The sequence below is a fragment of the Salminus brasiliensis genome, chromosome 7 (assembly GCF_030463535.1).
Source record: "Salminus brasiliensis chromosome 7, fSalBra1.hap2, whole genome shotgun sequence".
Classification (NCBI taxonomy): domain Eukaryota; kingdom Metazoa; phylum Chordata; class Actinopteri; order Characiformes; family Bryconidae; genus Salminus; species Salminus brasiliensis.
In genome coordinates, this window is record NC_132884.1 from 495,930 (window position 1) to 513,429 (window position 17,500).

The 17,500-nt window shown below is 45.8% G+C and overlaps 1 protein-coding gene across 1 annotated transcript in view; it reads left to right on the top strand.

Moving 5' to 3' along the window:
* The window catches only part of LOC140559711 (netrin-1-like), a 55,358-nt gene that overhangs the window by 1,804 nt on the left and 36,054 nt on the right, over positions 1-17,500 (top strand). The gene's annotated exons all lie outside the window — the stretch shown is intronic.

The window sequence follows — 17,500 nt, forward strand, 5'->3', positions numbered from 1 at the left end:
GGTGTTCAGTGTGTGTGTGAGTGGTGTTCAGTGTGTGCGGTGTGTTCAGTGTGTGTGTGAGTGGTGTTCAGTGTGTGCGGTGTGTTCAGTGTGTGTGGGGTGTTCAGTGTGTGTGTGCGGGGTGTTCAGTGTGTGTGTGAGTGGTGTTCAGTGTGTGCGGTGTGTTCAGTGTGTGTGTGCGGGGTGTTCAGTGTGTGTGTGTGGGGTGTTCAGTGTGTGGGGGGTGTTCAGTGTGTGTGTGGGGGGTGTTCAGTGTGTGCGGTGTGTTCAGTGTGTGTGTGAGTGGTGTTCAGTGTGTGTGGGGTGTTCAGTGTGTGTGTGCGGGGTGTTCAGTGTGTGTGTGAGTGGTGTTCAGTGTGTGCGGTGTGTTCAGTGTGTGTGTGCGGGGTGTTCAGTGTGTGTGTGTGTGGTGTTCAAAATCATTTCCTCAGAATCAGCCGCGGATACAGAGGAGCAAAATCACACCAGTAATAAATAAAAGCTCAATAATAACAGACTTCTGAATGATAACCCTGCCCTGCGCCACGGCAACACACCCGTCACACCTGGTCTCGCTTATTGTTGTATACACACGATCACTTTAATTAATGAAATAAAGATCACAAATAAAAGAATTACAGAATTATTATTATTATTATTATAGAGAGAGAAACAGAGACAGAGAGACACACAGAGACAGAGAGAGAGAGAGAAACAGAGAGAGAGAGAGAGAGAGAGAGAGAGACAGAGACAGAGACAGAGAGACACACAGAGACAGAGAGAGAGAGAGAGACAGAGAGAGAGAGAGAGAGACAGAGACAGAGACAGAGAGACACACAGAGACAGAGAGAGAGAGAGAGACAGAGAGAGAGAGATGTTCTGTGTAATGATTCTGAGCTGTGAATGGATGGGACCTGTCTCTCTCTCTCTCTCACACACACTGATTTATGCTGAAGTGAAGTGCTTCACACTTTAAACTGTTTGCAGGGAGGAAAAAGAAGAGAGAGAGGAAATAGAGAGCGGATGATGTATAATTAGAGAGAGAGAGAGGGAAAGAGAGAGAGAGAGAGAGAGAGAGAGAGTGGACAGTGGAGGCTGTTGACCTGCACTTAAGCTGATTGGACGGAGCTCTGATATCGATCTCTATACGTCCAGTGAAATACACTCAGAGACCTCTAATGCAGCGGGCAGGAGAGTTCTGACCACACACACACACACACACACACACACACACACACACACACTCACACACAGCCTAGCTCCACACTGTCCCGTGTGTGTGAATAAGAGTTGACGTGTGGAGCTCCTCACACTGTAAAGACATTATTTATTAATGTAACTTAAAGAGGAATTTCATTTATTCTAAATTCTCTGTAGATCTGAGAGTGAGAGCTGAGCTCAGAGTCGGGGTTCAGTGTGAATCTGAGCTTCACTGTAGAGAAACTGACCCACTCTGATCGCCATGACTACAACACAGATACATCCCATAATTTATGGGATTTTATTCAGCATCATCATCACCATCATCTTCATCACCATCGCAGTGTGGGCCTGTGCAGGAGTCAGCTCTCAGGGTGTAAAGGGTCATGTAAGGTAAACTAAAGGAGATGTTGCCCACTGATTCCCCCTGTCCTCAGTCCTCAGGTCTGCCCAGTGCCCCTCATTACTGCAGTCCTCAATACCCACAGTCCATTCTCCATCTCCTGACATTTCCTCAAATTCTGGTGTAAATTCCTGTGTTTTTAAAATCACAATCTCAGAAAAAAACACTGCCTTATCACGCCGCCCTGTTTCACACGTGTGTGTGACAGTAATATTAACATTACTGATATAAATAACAGAACATTATATATTATAAATATTATTGTATTATATGAACTTATCTTATTATGTTGTATTAACTAGTAATATTAGTAGGCGAGCAGAGGGTACAGCTGTTCCCCAGCTGTGTGTCCCTGTACTCCTGTGTCTAATAAGCAGATGAGTGTCTGCTGACAGAAGCGCTGATATATTGATTCATATTGATTCTGAACATTTGAACTCATACCAAGGCTCGTTTCTACACAGATCTCTTTATTGCCTTTTATAGGAGCAAACAAACAAAGATGAATAACTTATTAATCATCACCCTGTAAAACAATACTGTACAATGCTGTACATTTCCTCCCTGGTGATTCAGTGTGTCTGATTCAGAGGAGTCGATTTAGCTGTTCGACAGATCTTCTGAAGGTTCTCTGGTTTACGTTCTTTTATTTCTGCTCATTAATCAGACTTATTCATCTGATCGAAGGTTTACAGCATCGATTAAAGATCCCGAGGTGGATTACTGTGTTGATCTGCTCTGTCTCAGGCCTGCCGTGGACGTGGGTCTGTCTGAGAGGAACACGCCTGTAACGAATCAATGCGGTTAAATAGTTTTAATTGTGTTATTAGAGAGGAAGAAGAGTGAAGATGTATGTGTAGTGGATGTGGAGGCGCGAGAGTAAGGATTCTGAATATTCTGGAGGTCCTAAATGACGTTCCCACCCTCCCCAGTGCAGATGTTTAGTGAATGAGAATGGAAAAGAATAAACTGTAATAAGAGAGAGATTCTCTAAACTAAACATCAGCATAATGATGTCATAAAATGAAAGACATTCTTTACTAAAACCTGTATAAAAACTTCAGTTAAACTAGATTTTTAAACTGTCTTAATGTGCAGAAAAATTCATCATCACTTATTTACACTTTATAAAATAAGTGGGTGTGCAAACGTTTGCACACATCTACACATTTCAGTTGGCTATAAATGCACATAGAATGAATGAGTGTGTTTTTGTAATTTGTGTAATTTCTGTTTTCGTGATTTTGTTTTGGAAACAAAGCCATCATACAGTGATTATAGTGTTAATGTTATGATTGACAGCTTTATTAATCACATACTGATCATCACAGACAGCCAGAAACGCCCCGAGCGAGAGTCTAGAGCCGCTTTCACACTTAACACCCAAACCCAGAGTGTTCACAGTCAGAGTCTCTGCACTGCAGTAACACACGGGCACGGGCATGTGCACACCCAGCAACACGGGAACTGACCCTGTGAATAAGACCCTAATAGCTAGAACTGACCCTGTAAATAAGACCCTAATTGCTAGCGGCTGAGATCGAGTGTTACAGTGTGTGAGAATTCGTCCACAGGTGATCTGATACCTCCTCAGAATAAAGTTTGAATGATGTAACCAGTAACTGAAGTGCATGCCATCGTCCCACGGGGGGAGTGTGTGTGTGTGTGTGTGTGTGTGTGTGTGTGTTCACACCGTAACCACCCTGGTTTGTGCCGCTGAGGGCTGATGTGCTGAATAAAGAGCCGCTGAGAGATGACTGGGGATGAATGTTTCAGCCGCTCTTTCAGGCGGGATCTGCTGGCTGTGTTTTAAGTGTTCCAGCAGATCAGATCGGATCAGACGCGCCGTCAGTAATCAGACATTACCACTGAGGAGGAGCGTTAATTACAGTCTTATAGAAGCTTCAGCTCTGTAAAATAAACAGCAGCGATGTTTTATTAGCTGACAGTAGAATTCCAGACCGCAGGCAGAACTTGTCTGGCGAGGAGTCAGAACCGAGCGCTGCCGTGTTTCACCTTGATGTTCAGAAGAACCTTCAGCAGAACTGACCCGTGTCCTGCTCCTGTCCTCATCTGAGTTTAGAAACCAAAAACAGACAGAATTCATTTCTACACCAAACTCTAAGACTGATGTATGTAAATGACCTCTGTTCTGATTGGCTGTTCTGCATTGTGCATCATTCAAAAAGAAGAAACACAGCCAGAACAGCTTTAACTCAGTGGGCGGAGCTGCGTTACTATAGGCTGAATATGCAGATATATGTAAATATATTGTTTTTGTAGTGTCACAAAAAAAAACAAGCTAATTTACATAAATTAATCCTTTGAGGAGTGTGTCAGCTGAGACTGCTTTTAAAAATGAGGACGTTCAAGGCAGGGCAGCCAATCAGAACAGAGGTAATTTGCATATGTCAGTCTTAAAGGCTCAGTGTGATTAATCGTAAGGGAGAAAGAGAAGTTTCCCCGTGTGTAAGAAGTGGAGCTCAGGAGGAAACCTCCTCCTGAAGCTGATTGAGGGAACACTGAGAGTGCTGAAGGTCCCATCAGCATCTTCATGAGGAGGTGTGTCCAGACTTCTGACCGGAGTGAGCTGAGAGGAGAGCATGGCAGTGTTGTTGAAATCAGCAGTCCTCCAGGAGTGCTCCTGGTTAATGTTTGATCCATCATGCTGGGTTTATGGAACCTCCTCAAAAGAACCGATGGAGTGATCTTCCCGCCAGGCTAATAAAAGAGAGAGAGAGCGAGAGAGAGAGAGAGAGACTGAATGGAAATGGACGTTTTTGCACTTTGCTCTCCACAAATGTAGGAATGACTCCCTTACAGGTGCAGTGATCACTCTCCCAGTCCAAATGACAGCATTTCCCAGCATGCTTCTGGCATTTAGTGTATTTCGTGTTTTGTGAACAGTGGGTGCCAAAAAAATGTGCAGGTGTTTCTAATAAAGTGGCCATTGAATATTAGCAGTGGGTGGGTGTTTCTAATAAAGTGGCCAGTGAGTGGAAGCAGAGGGTGGGTGTTTCTAATAAAGTGGCCAGTGAGTGGAAGCAGAGGGTGGGTGTTTCTAATAAAGTGGCCAGTGAGTGGAAGCACAGGTTGAGTGTATCTGATAGATGAAGTGATGAGTGTATGATGTCATAATAAACGATGGTACGACAAAATACACAAAACACTGTCTCTGTAGCTGACGAGTTTTCCGCTGGAGCGTTTTGGAGGTCATATGATTTTGAGCAGGCCCAGACCTCCAGGGGAGATGAGTGTTGGCGGAGGGCCCATGGTAGGCTTACATTGCATATATGTAAGTGTGAGTGAGTGTGTGTGTGTGTGTGTGTGTGTGTGTGTGTGTGTGTGTGAGTGTGTGTGTGTGTGTGAGTGTGAGTGTGTGTGTGTGTGTGGCTCTAGAATGATCAGACCTCTCTGCTGCAAACTCAACTTGATGCCTGCCAGACTACAGCACACCAACCATCTGCAGCTGGTTTAACACACACACACACACACACACACACACACACACACACACACCTTGAGTTGGAATGTGTTGAAATATGATAATGCCTCTCTCTCGTTGTGCGAGTGGTCAGTGTGTGTTTGTGTTTTAAGCGATAGCTGCTCTCTGCCCCGCTGATGGAAGTGTTTGGAGGTTTTGCTGCAGATCTGCCACGACTCCAGGTTCCTCCTCTGCTGCTGACCTGAGATCAGATTTCTGTAATAATAATTATTATTTATCGATCCATTAGAGGGGCAGGGAGAGGGAGTTCCCAAATCAAGAAGTATTAATATCAGATTCATCAGCTGACCGACTCAGACTGCGGCATGACCTGAGGAGCTGAGCTGAGACAGAGCAGAGCTCAGGAGGAGCTCAGTTAAGAGTTGAGCTCAGTTATGGAGATAAATTCAGATGGAGCTGAGATGAGATGGAGCAGAGTTGAGACAGAGCTCAGTTATTAATTCAGACGGGGCTAAACTGAGATGGAGCTGATGGAGCTAAGCTAAGATAAACTGTGACGGAGTGGAGCTGGATAGCTGAGCTGAGACAGAGCTGAGTTGAGATAGAGCTCAGTTATGGAGCTGAATTCAGATGGAGTTGAGCATAGAGACGGAGCTGAACTGAGATGGAGAGGGTTGCAGAGCTGAGCTGAGACAGAGCTGAGTTGCGGAGCTGAGTCGAGTTGAGACGTTGCAGCCGCCTCTCTCTGGCTCCCCTGAGCGCTGCTTTCGTTTCTGAGGTTTTGGTGTTGTAACGCTGGTTTTATTCATAATGTGAGCCAGATTCTTTTTACAAGCCCACAGACCTTGACCTTGGATTTGAAACGGAGAGCTGAGGATGAGTCATTTTGTAAGAAGGAGAGGTGGAGAACGCTCCCCTCTTCCCTTCCCTTCTCTTCTCTTCTCCAGTCTCCTCTGTGTTCCTGTTCTCTCCTTTCTGATTCAGTCACTGTCTGAGCTGTTTCATCTGCCACACTTCACTGGCCAAAAGTTTGGGGACACACGTGAAAAACACTGATGACTGTGAAGCAAACCAACCGAGGGGAATTTTAGAGCTCCTCTATTCCAGTTTAGGGTCTTCTGTTCTTGGTTGGAAACGAAGGATCTCTGTTGTTTATGGATTTCTTCATGAAGTTGTGAAGGTTGGATCCAGCTGTGAGAAGACTTTCCTACGTGATCATTCACTGACTTAAAATAATCACCAGTCGTCAGTAATTGCCTTGTCAGCTATCAGCTTTGATCGGATCAGAGCCTGATCTGTGTTTGGCGCTGGAACCGGCTCTCGGCTCGGCGTGTAATGGCTTTCCTGTGTTGATACCTGCCTGTGTCCGCTTGTCTGCTGGAGCCTCGGGGCTCAGAAACATAAACAGCACAGATGAGCCGAGGGAGCTGAGCGTGCTCGGAGTGACTCGCTGAAAGCTTGTGCTGGTGCCTCGCTGTGGTTTGGCACTGCAGTGGGTGAGAGAGGAGGCTGATATGAGAAGTGACTGAGACACTTCTCCTCTCTTCTCATCATTTCTCCCCTTCTTACTTCCCCTCACTTCTGCTCTCTTCTCATCATTTCTCCTCATTTCTACTCTCTTCTCTTCACTTCTCCCCTCCTTACTTCCCCTCACTTCTGCTCTCTTCTCATCATTTCTCCTCACTTCTCCTTACTTCCCCTCACTATTCCTCTCTTCTCATATTTCTCCTCACTTCTCCTCATTTCTCCTCTCTTCTCCTCTCTTCTCCTCACTTCTTCTCTCTTCTCCTCACTTCTCCTCACTTCTTCTCTCTTCTCCTCACTTCTCCTCTCTTCTCTTCACTTCTCCTCTCTTCTCCTCTCTTCTCCTCACTTCTCCTCTCTTCTCCTCGCTTCTCCTCTCTTCTCCTGTCTTCTCATCACTTCTCCCCACTTCATTTCTCCTAGATGCCAGTGCACAATTGTCTAAATAGGCAGAACTGAGTGCAGACTCGAGCTGGATGTAGAGGAGATGTAGATGTAATTTATTAAGGATCTGGTACTGAAGGATGGAATGGTGTAACTCCCTGTAAGTAGGTGTGTAATATAGACACACAGCAGAAATAACAATAACTCTAGACGTCTAAAGGCCTCCTTCAAACCACCAGCAACACGCATGATCACATCACCCCAGAGACGATATTATACTGATTAATAACCCCCCCCCGCCAAATGACCCACATACAGCTCCCTGTCCAGCGGAAACTGTGATGTCTGCAGGGAGAGGTGTGGAAATGAATGAAGGCAAAGTCAGTGACTCAGAAAAGTCAGGAAAAAAAGCAGGAAAAGACGAGAGACAGGCAGGAAAGGAGGCAGAGGGATAGAAGTAAAGGAGAAGAGGCAGAGGCAGAAGGAGCAGAAGCGATGGGGTGAAAGAGTGTTTGTGTGAAAGGATCCAAGCGCTGGTAGACGCCCTTCGGCCAGACTCCGTATTTGTGGTGAAAAGCAAACATGGAGCTTCGTGCCTCATTTAAAGCCAATTTGTCTTCATAGACTGGAGCTCGAGCTCCTTCAGCTGTGGTGCCTCAGCTCCGCGGTTTGAGCCGTGCGGGTGCGTGCAGGAGCCTCACCGACACACTTTACTCATTTCAGCCACTTTATCACAGTAACGCAGAGGACCGCCCTCCACTCCCTCCGCTGCAGTGGCAGGCCTTCACTGTGAGAGCTTTAGACCTGGCTGTGCTCCTCAGCGCTGGGTGAACTCCGGCGGCGGTTATTAGCCGGGGAACAGTAATTGGTTTATGATTAATAAAGCCCAGCTCAGTCTGCAGGGAAGAGCTCTATTAAAGGGGAAACTTCAGGCCAGCTCCATTAGCCAGAGCTGACCCCACTTTAAACTTTAAACACACAGAGAGAGAGAGAGAGAGAGAGAGAGAGAGAGAGGGGTCAACCAGCCTCTCACACACACTCTCTCTCTTACACACACACACACACACAGACCTGTTTTTATACCTTCTTGTGACACAGGGTCATATATGTATCTATATAATACCGTTCCATATTTGTTCCACATGCACTACATGTCCAAATGTTTGTGGACGCCCCTTCTAATGAATGTATTCAGCTGCACCCATTGTTGACACACAGCAAATGCACACACACAGCTTGTCTAGTCCCTGTAGAGAAGAAGTACTGCCAATAGAATAGGACTCTCTGGAGCAGATCAACATCATGACCCTATTGGCTCCATGCTGCCTAATGCCAGGCGTGGACTAGAGGGGTATAAAGCCCCCCAGCATTGAGGAGCTGTGGAGCAGTGGAGGAACTGTGTTCTCTGGAATGATGGTGGAGGAGCTCCATATATATGATACTGTAATGCTGTGTGTACTAATAATAATTGTAATGATTATTATGGTAGTTAATAAAAATAATGCACAGTAATACGATATTTTTTTCTCAGTTTGACGTAAAAAAATAGAAATGACCCAGGCATCTAACATCTAACATCTAGCTATTACTGTTAGTGTTTGTGTTTCAGCATGAAATTGATCTATTTTCCAAAAGAAAGCCCTGCTTACAGTCTGTCAGTACAGACGTACAGTAAATACAGAGATCATGAGCTAAAAATGTTCAAAAATAATATTAATAATAATAATGATAATAATGAATAATAATGAAATGATCAATAATGCAGTTAAGTGTTGCCAGATGTTTACTGTAAGTCTCTGCAGTGGCCCTGAGCAGCAGGTGTGATGGATTGTGGTGGTCTGGGTAAACAGTCGGGTCTGTGTAAGGCAGTGCGGTCATGCAGTGCAATCAGAAAACCCAGCCCCGCCTCTCTCACCCGGCCGTTTATTTATCCGCCAGAGCGGTTCTGTTTCCATGGGTCGGGCCGGACGGAGATACAGTATCTGGTTTCCATAGCGATGGGTGGGAAACGCAGCGGGCTCGTGGCTTCAATAACAATCGTCGGGGAAGCGGGAGGAGGACGGCGCGGCTGGTGTTTAGCTTAACGACCGGGAGCGGAGAGAGAGAGCGGCTCGGAAATTACGCCGAGCTTTATTACAGTTTTATTAGGCCTTTATTAGCAGGGGCCCTTTGGGCCGTGAACCGTTCACTCAGGACAAATAAAGCTGCAGATCTGCTGTGATTATCTCAGCGCAGATCCGTGTCCTGCGGAGAGTGTGTCTAATGCGTTTGTAAATCGTGGCCTAATGAAATGTAACACCTTTAATAACAGAGAGGAAAGGGGTCGGCCTTGGCGGACTGTGTTAAATGGTCAGTTTGGTCATTATGGAGTGTTTTATTTGGGAGCTGAGGCCTCTTATCCTGTTCAGGGATGCAATAAACCCTCGCTGGCGGCGTGTATTCGGCGGTGTTGTCTCGGGTTTGGGCTTTGAAGTGGGATTATCTCACCTCGTGCAGCTTTATCTACGGCAGGGGGCTGATAGGCCGTATCTGCCCAGATGAACTTTGACCCATAGCTTTGAATGGGCTGGAGGAACAGTAGTTGTGGAGAATGCTGAGATTCAGTGCCTCTCTCTCGCTCTCTCTCTCGCTCTCTCTCTCTCTGGATATCATCACCACCTGAAATTGAATTAAATTTCATGGTTTGTAAAGAAGAAATTTCCACCAAACAGCCATAACATTAAACCCAAGTGAATAACACAAATGATCTGGTCCCAGTGGCTCCAGTCAAAGGGTGGATATGTTGGGCAGCAAGTGAACAGTCAGTTCTTGAAGGTGATGTAGGTGATGAAGCAGGAAAAATGGACAAGAACCAAACTGGGATGTTCTAGACAATGACTGGGTCAGAACTTGTGGGGTGTTCCTGGTATGTGGATCAAGGATCATGGGCGCCTTGGACTCATTGATGCTCATGGAGGTCTCACCTCACAACATATAAAACTTAAAGGATCTGCTGCTGACGTTAGTCTGGGTGCCAGATACCCCAGGACACATTCAGAGGTCTTGTGGAGTCCATGTCTGGAGTGGACAGAGCTGTTTTGGCAGTGTGAGGGGGACCTGCTCTGTATTAGTGAGGTGTATGAATGCAGGCGTATTTTAATGTCTACACCCGCTCTCTAAACGACCCTGCATTAGTGGAGTGTGTAAACGTGCTTCTCAGTGTTCCTGCACAACGTTTGCCCTTCTCTTCAAGGCCGTCCTCCCTACGGGTGGCCCTGGGGGACATTAAACTCTCATTATCTCCTGTCAGGCCGTAATTACCTTCTAACGACATTAAACTGAGTCTCAGGTCAGTGGCCCGTGCCGTGGTCACTCAGAGCGCTGTGCTGTTGTACAGTCTGCGGTGGAGCTTGTGAAAGCTGCTTGTGGTCCAGAAGGCCCAATTTAGGTTTGATAATGACTCTCTGCAGGTGATTTCGTTGCAGTGAGGGTCAGGAAGACTCTCCTCTATACGCAGGTCAGGCTTTCTAAAATCCCTACATGTGCTTCCACTCACTGGCCACTTTATTAGAAACACATACACTGAGCTTCCACTCACTGGCCACTTTATTGGAAACCCCTACCTTGTGCTTGCACTCCCTGGCCACTTTATTAGAAACCCCTACCTTGTGCTTCCACTCACTGGCCACTTTATTGGAAACCCCTACCTTGTGCTTCCACTTCCTGGCCACTTTATTAGAAACCCCTACCTTGTGCTTCCACTCCCTGGCCACTTTATTGGAAACCCCTACCTTGTGCTTCCACTCACTGGCCACTTTATTGGAAACACTTACATTGAGCTTCCACTCACTGGCCACTTTATTGGAAACACTTACATTGAGCTTCCACTCACTGGCCACTTTATTAGAAACCCCTACACTGATCTTCCATCCACTGGCCACTTTATTAGAAACCCCTACACTGATCTTCCATCCATTGGCCACTTTATTGGAAACACCTACAATGAGCTTCCACTCACTGGCCACTTTATTAGAAACCCCTACACTAATCTTCCATCCACTGGCCACTTTATTAGAAACCCCTAAGCCGAGCTTCCACTCACTGGCCACTTTATTAGAAACCCCTACACTGAGCTTACACTCACTGGCCACTTTATTAGAAACACCTACACTGAGCTTACACTCACTGGCCACTTTATTAGAAACACATACATTGAGCTTCCACTCACTGGCCACTTTATTGGAAACCCCTACACTGAGCTTCCACTCACTGGCCACTTTATAGGAAACACATTGAGCTTCCACTCACTGGCTACTTTATTGGAAACACCTACAATGAGCTTCCACTTACTGGCCACTTTATTGGAAACCCCTACACTGAGCTTACACTCACTCGTCACTAAAACATGTCTTGGCTGATCAGCTGAATTTGGGTAACCGGGGGAAACCGTACGGAAATTACACTCTCTTGCCAAACTGTCGCTCCAATCTCATCAGACTGAGACTGGCAGTATGAAGTGGTCGGTATGCTCCTGTGTTTTCAGAAATGAGAAACGAGCAGGAGTGCTGGGGGTGGGCTGGCGGGCGGGGGGTGGGTGAGTGGGGTAACAGGCACTGTGGTGAGCGTGGTTATGGAATTCATACAGTAACAATACTAAGGATTGATCACGGTCCGAGACAAACATACCGGCTGCTGAATTCTACTCAGCGTTAAACCCTCGCGTTGTTGTTTTTGGGTCATATGGTTTCCCCCAAACAAAGTAATTGCGAGCACTCTGGCTAATGTCCTGCCGCAATTTCCCACAATCCATCACTGCTCAGCATGCTTGAGCAATGCTCTCAGAAAAAGCCGTCCAGTTGTGGTGTTCCTGCCGGCTGGACGGCAGCAGTGGGCTTTAGGGCAGATCTTTCACAAGCTCCCTGTCCCACATCACACTACAGTGAATGTGGGAAGATACACTGCCTGGCCACTTTATTGGAAACACATACCTTGTGCTTCAACTCACTGGCCACTTTATTAGAAACACTTAAACCTTCTAAACTAGTCTCTGTAGAAACTGGCCATTAATAAAGCAAGGACAGGGTTTCTGATAAAGTGGCCAGAGGGTGTGTTTAAGACCTTCAGGGTGAAATGACGGTGGGGTCAAGAGTTAGAGAAAGGCTGATACTGACCTGAGGTTCAGGTTTGCTGCTGTAGGCACTTCCTGTCTGCTCCCTATTCACTCTCACAGACACTTTCAGCTTAAGGAGCTGAATTTACATCACTGTGTGATGAAGGGCTGTGACACGACCCACCCAGAGGCCTGAGAGAGTGTGTTCAGCAGCAGGGGGTCTGCGGTCAGTTGAAACTCCTCCCTGGCCGAGCTCCAGGAGCTGCTTTACTGTAGATCACTCCTCTCACTCTGGAGCTGCTTTACTGTAGATCACTCATCTCACTCTGGAGCTGCTCTACTGCAGATCACTCCTCTCACTCTGGAGCTGCTTTACTGTAGATCACTCCTCTCACTCTGGAGCTGCTTTACTGTAGATCACTCATCTCACTCTGGAGCTGCTTTACTGTAGATCACTCCTCTCACTCTGGAGCTGCTTTACTGTAGATCACTCCTCTCACTCTGGAGCTGCTTTACTGTAGATCACTCATCTCACTCTGGAGCTGCTCTACTGCAGATCACTCCTCTCACTCTGGAGCTGCTTTACTGTAGATCACTCCTCTCACTCTGGAGCTGCTTTACTGTAGTTCACTCCTCTCACTCTGGAGCTGCTTTACTGTAGATCACTCCTCTCACTCTGGAGCTGCTTTACTGTAGATCACTCCTCTCACTCTGGAGCTGCTTTACTGTAGATCATTCCTCTCACTCTGGAGCTGCTTTACTGTAGATCACTCCTCTCACTCTGGAGCTGCTTTACTGTACTTCACTCCTCTCACTCTGGAGCTGCTTTACTGTAGATCACTCCTCTCACTCTGGAGCTGCTTTACTGTAGATCACTCATCTCACTCTGGAGCTGCTTTACTGTAGATCACTCCTCTCACTCTGGAGCTACTTTACTGTAGATCACCCCTCTCACTCTGGAGCTGTTTTACTGTAGATCACTCCTCTCACTCTGGAGCTGCTCTACTGCAGATCACTCCTCTCACTCTGGAGCTGCTTTACTGTAGATCACTCCTCTCACTCTGGAGCTGCTTTACTGTAGATCACTCATCTCACTCTGGAGCTGCTTTACTGTAGATCACTCCTCTCACTCTGGAGCTGCTTTACTGTAGATCACTCCTCTCACTCTGGAGCTGCTTTACTGTAGATCACTCATCTCACTCTGGAGCTGCTCTACTGCAGATCACTCCTCTCACTCTGGAGCTGCTTTACTGTAGATCACTCCTCTCACTCTGGAGCTGCTTTACTGTAGTTCACTCCTCTCACTCTGGAGCTGCTTTACTGTAGATCACTCCTCTCACTCTGGAGCTGCTTTACTGTAGATCACTCCTCTCACTCTGGAGCTGCTTTACTGTAGATCATTCCTCTCACTCTGGAGCTGCTTTACTGTAGATCACTCCTCTCACTCTGGAGCTGCTTTACTGTACTTCACTCCTCTCACTCTGGAGCTGCTTTACTGTAGATCACTCCTCTCACTCTGGAGCTGCTTTACTGTAGATCACTCATCTCACTCTGGAGCTGCTTTACTGTAGATCACTCCTCTCACTCTGGAGCTACTTTACTGTAGATCACCCCTCTCACTCTGGAGCTGTTTTACTGTAGATCACTCCTCTCACTCTGGACTCTAAACCAAGTAAAAGGCATCAGAATGCTGCCAGTGGGCCTGTGTACTCACCATCCGGCCTGCTGCCGTCCCCAGCGTCCCCCTTTTCACCCCAAAGACTGAACGGCTGAAGTCATTTACACGCTCCATAAATTTAACAGTAAAGTCAGCCTGCAGTAGAGTGGAGCGCTAAAACAAGGTGGAGGCCAGTTAAAGTCCAGCAAGGTCAATAAATCCAGCAGGTGACACACTAATGACCAGCAGCCACAACCGAAACACCTCCACTCCTGAGCAGAGAGATGAAAAAACCTTAAATCAGATTCAACCAGTTTCCCCTTTACCCCTAATTAGCGTGGCCACCCGTCCCTTATAGCATCAGGGTTCAAACTGCAGGTCATGACCCACCGGTGGGCCGCAGTGTCGGGTCGACTGGGTCGCCAAGAAGACGTATTATTGAATATTTTTCTTTGTTTTTATTTACTTGAGGAGAGCTCAGATAACTAAACTCCTCACCTCATCCCAAAAGTACTGGCTGGAGCTCCTCCACCATCATTCCAGAGAACACAGCTCCTCCACTGCTCCACAGCTCCTCAATGCTGGGGGGCTTTATACCCCTCTAGCCCACGCCTGGCATTAGGCAGCATGGAGCCAATAGGTTCATGATACTTATGTTTAGAGAGTCCTATTCTATTGCAGTACTTCTCTACAGGCTGTATATCAGCAGTGGGTGCAGCTTAAAGCAGCTGAAGGCGTTGATTAGGAGGACTGTCTGCAACATGTGGACACAGTGTGTCATTTTGAACTTGCTGTAACACTGCAGAGAAAGTGAACCTGTGGTCTGCCCATAGTAGTGTGTTTATATAACCTCCTGAAAGCAGCGCTGGTTTAATGGCCCTCATGGTCTGTTTGGGTTAAAGCAGACGGTCAGGGGTTCTGGACAGAATGTGCAGCAGAGATTTAGACTTCTAAAAGTCCAAAAACCCACATATGATCCCAAAACTCCCTCTATCTTCATGCTGGGCCAGTTTGGATTTACTGGACTGAACACTGTACCCCAGCGGTCATTTCCCGAAAGCCATTCACACACCCTGCCAGAGTTATTCAGGGCCGAGTTCTCTTCTGCAAATACCTCAGCAGGTGACGGCTGCGTTTAAACGGGCCAGAGAGAGAACGCTGCCTAAGATAACAGCGGAGAACCTAGAGACGGACCTGCAGTCCTCAGGAAAAAATAAGACCATGCAAATCATCCCCAGATCCGGATTGGGTGGAAACGGATCCTCCGGCGCTGAGTCACTCCAGCACTTTACCAGCCAGTCTGGACTGTGCTATCAGCGCTGTGACACACCGTACACCTCAGCATCACTGCAGTGTAGCACCGAACACTCCACACCTGTGGCTCAGTGACGTTCCTAACCTGCACGCTTATTATTATTATAGTTTAAAAATAAGATATGTTATGAATTATTCCATTTCCACTATGAATTATTCAGTATCTACTATAAATGATTTAGTATCTACTTTTAAATATTCTTTTCCCACTGTGGATTGTTCTAGATCTGCTATTCGTTATTCTGTTTCCACTATGAATTATTCTGTATCTACTATAAATAATTTTCCCTTTATGAATTGTTTAATATCTTTTGAGTTATTCAATTTCCACTATGAATTATTACATATCTACTGTGCGTTTTTTCTGTTTCCACATGAATTTTGTTTCCACTATGAATTACTACTATAGTAATGAATCAGTATCTACTATAAATGATTCTTCCCTAATGAAGGGAATTAACTATTTCATACCTGCTATGCGTTTTTCTGTTTCCACATGAATTACTTTGTTTCCACTATGAATTATTCAGTATCTACTATAAATTATTCGTCCTTTATGAATTGTTTAATATCTACTGAGTTATTCAATTTCCACTATGAATTATTACATATCTGCTATACTATGAATTACTACAATAGTAATGAATCAGTATCTACTATAAATGATTCTTCCTTTATGAATGGTTTCATATCTTCTACATTTTTCAGAATTATTACATATCTACTATTAATTAATAATAATCTACTATTAAAATAGCTTTTAAATATTCTTTTTCCACTATGTAATATTCTCCTATATGCTATATACTCCTATATGTATATACTCATGTTAAGCCTTTTTTCTGTTTCCTCTGTGAGTTATTGAGTAAATACTCTGAGCTATTCAGTTTTGACGCTGGGCTCTGAGGAAGACGAGGAGGAGGACGGTTATGTGCTTTTAGACGTGTCTGCTTCAGATCGGGATCTGACAGAGTCGTCTCTGAATGTCTGGCAGAAATGTAAACACTGCAGCAGAGAAACATGACGAGTCCTGAAGATGTTCCTCAGCCTGAGGGCCGGGACCCGCCCTCCACTCATCACACACTCATCAGTCTGTCAGAGTCTCAGAACACACAGCTTTGGCGACTAATTTGATGAGATAATGTGTGTATAGAGGTTTAGGGGTGTAACAGCAGCTTCATTCAGCCTGAGCAGCGCTGATCCAATACCCGAGCCCGTCTGACGCTCTGGAGATCTCCTGTTTTCACTTCTTTACATATTTCAAGTTCATTCATTTAAATTTTAATCCATGAAGCAGAACATTTTTACACTCCTGAACCGTAATGTGAACCTGCAGATGTTCTTTGTGTTGTATCAGAATTTGATGATAAACGGACTGTTCCCAAAGTGAAGACTGGGCTCTCCGTCGGTCTGTCGGGGAGCAGAGTGAAGTGTAAAAGCTTAAAGACCCTCTCCAGCTTAAAGACCCTTTCTTCACAGAGTGTGTGAATGGCTGTGACATCACAGCTGAATACACACTTTTACTAAACTCATTAATTAGCCTGGAGCTGCAGGACCAGTCACGTCCCCCCGCCGGCACACAGTGGGGGTATTTCTGGGGGGAGGTAACAGGGTGTAGGTGGTAGGGGGTAATAGAGTGGGGGTTGGGTGTGGGTGACCGGGCAGTTGACCACCCCTAATGGTCATTAAAGAGGCGCTAATGTGGGAAATTGGAGGCCATTACCTCTGCTTTGTTGCTCTGCTTATAAAACCCTGCAGGAGGAAAAGCAGATTAACCTCCGGAGCTTTACTCCTCACCCGCCAGCAGGAGCGAGAGAGCGGGAGAGAAAGAGAGGGGCTGTTTAATAACAGGCTGTGTAATTAAGTATGTAATTAGGGAATTACTTTTGAGTAGTACGGCAGAATGAAGGTACTGGCTCTGGTCTTCTGAGCTGAACCTGAGTGCTCTGTTGCTGAGCTTCATCTGTGGTTTGGAACCTGTGCTGAACTGACCGAGGTCGTGCTGTTGGTTTCTACTTTTCTCTAATGAAAGCCTGAATGTGGTCAGAAAAGTCACTGTGTTATACGCTGTATGGGCAAAAGTATTGGGATGCCTGCTTGTTCGTGGTGTTTCTTCTGAAATCAAGGGTATTAAAAAGAGTTTCTCCTGCTTTTATTGTCTCTACTGTCCAGAGAAGAAGACTTTCTACTAGAATTGCTGTGAGGATTTGATGGCATTCAGTGTAAAGAGCTATTCTATGTGCAGTACTTCTCTACAGGGACCAGACAAGCTGTTTGCGTGCATTTGCACAGTAGCTGAGTGCATCATCCGACAAGATGTCCACAAACATTTAGACATATAGTGAATAACTGTATAAGTTCTAATCTTTTGATTGAAATTTGGTCTGGTGAGAATAAAGGTAGGTGAAAGTCTACATCTACATCCTTACAGTTCCTGAGGAATTTGTGGGAAAATAATGATTTCATTAGAGTTTCAAAATTAATGTTAATATTTTAGGGATGTCA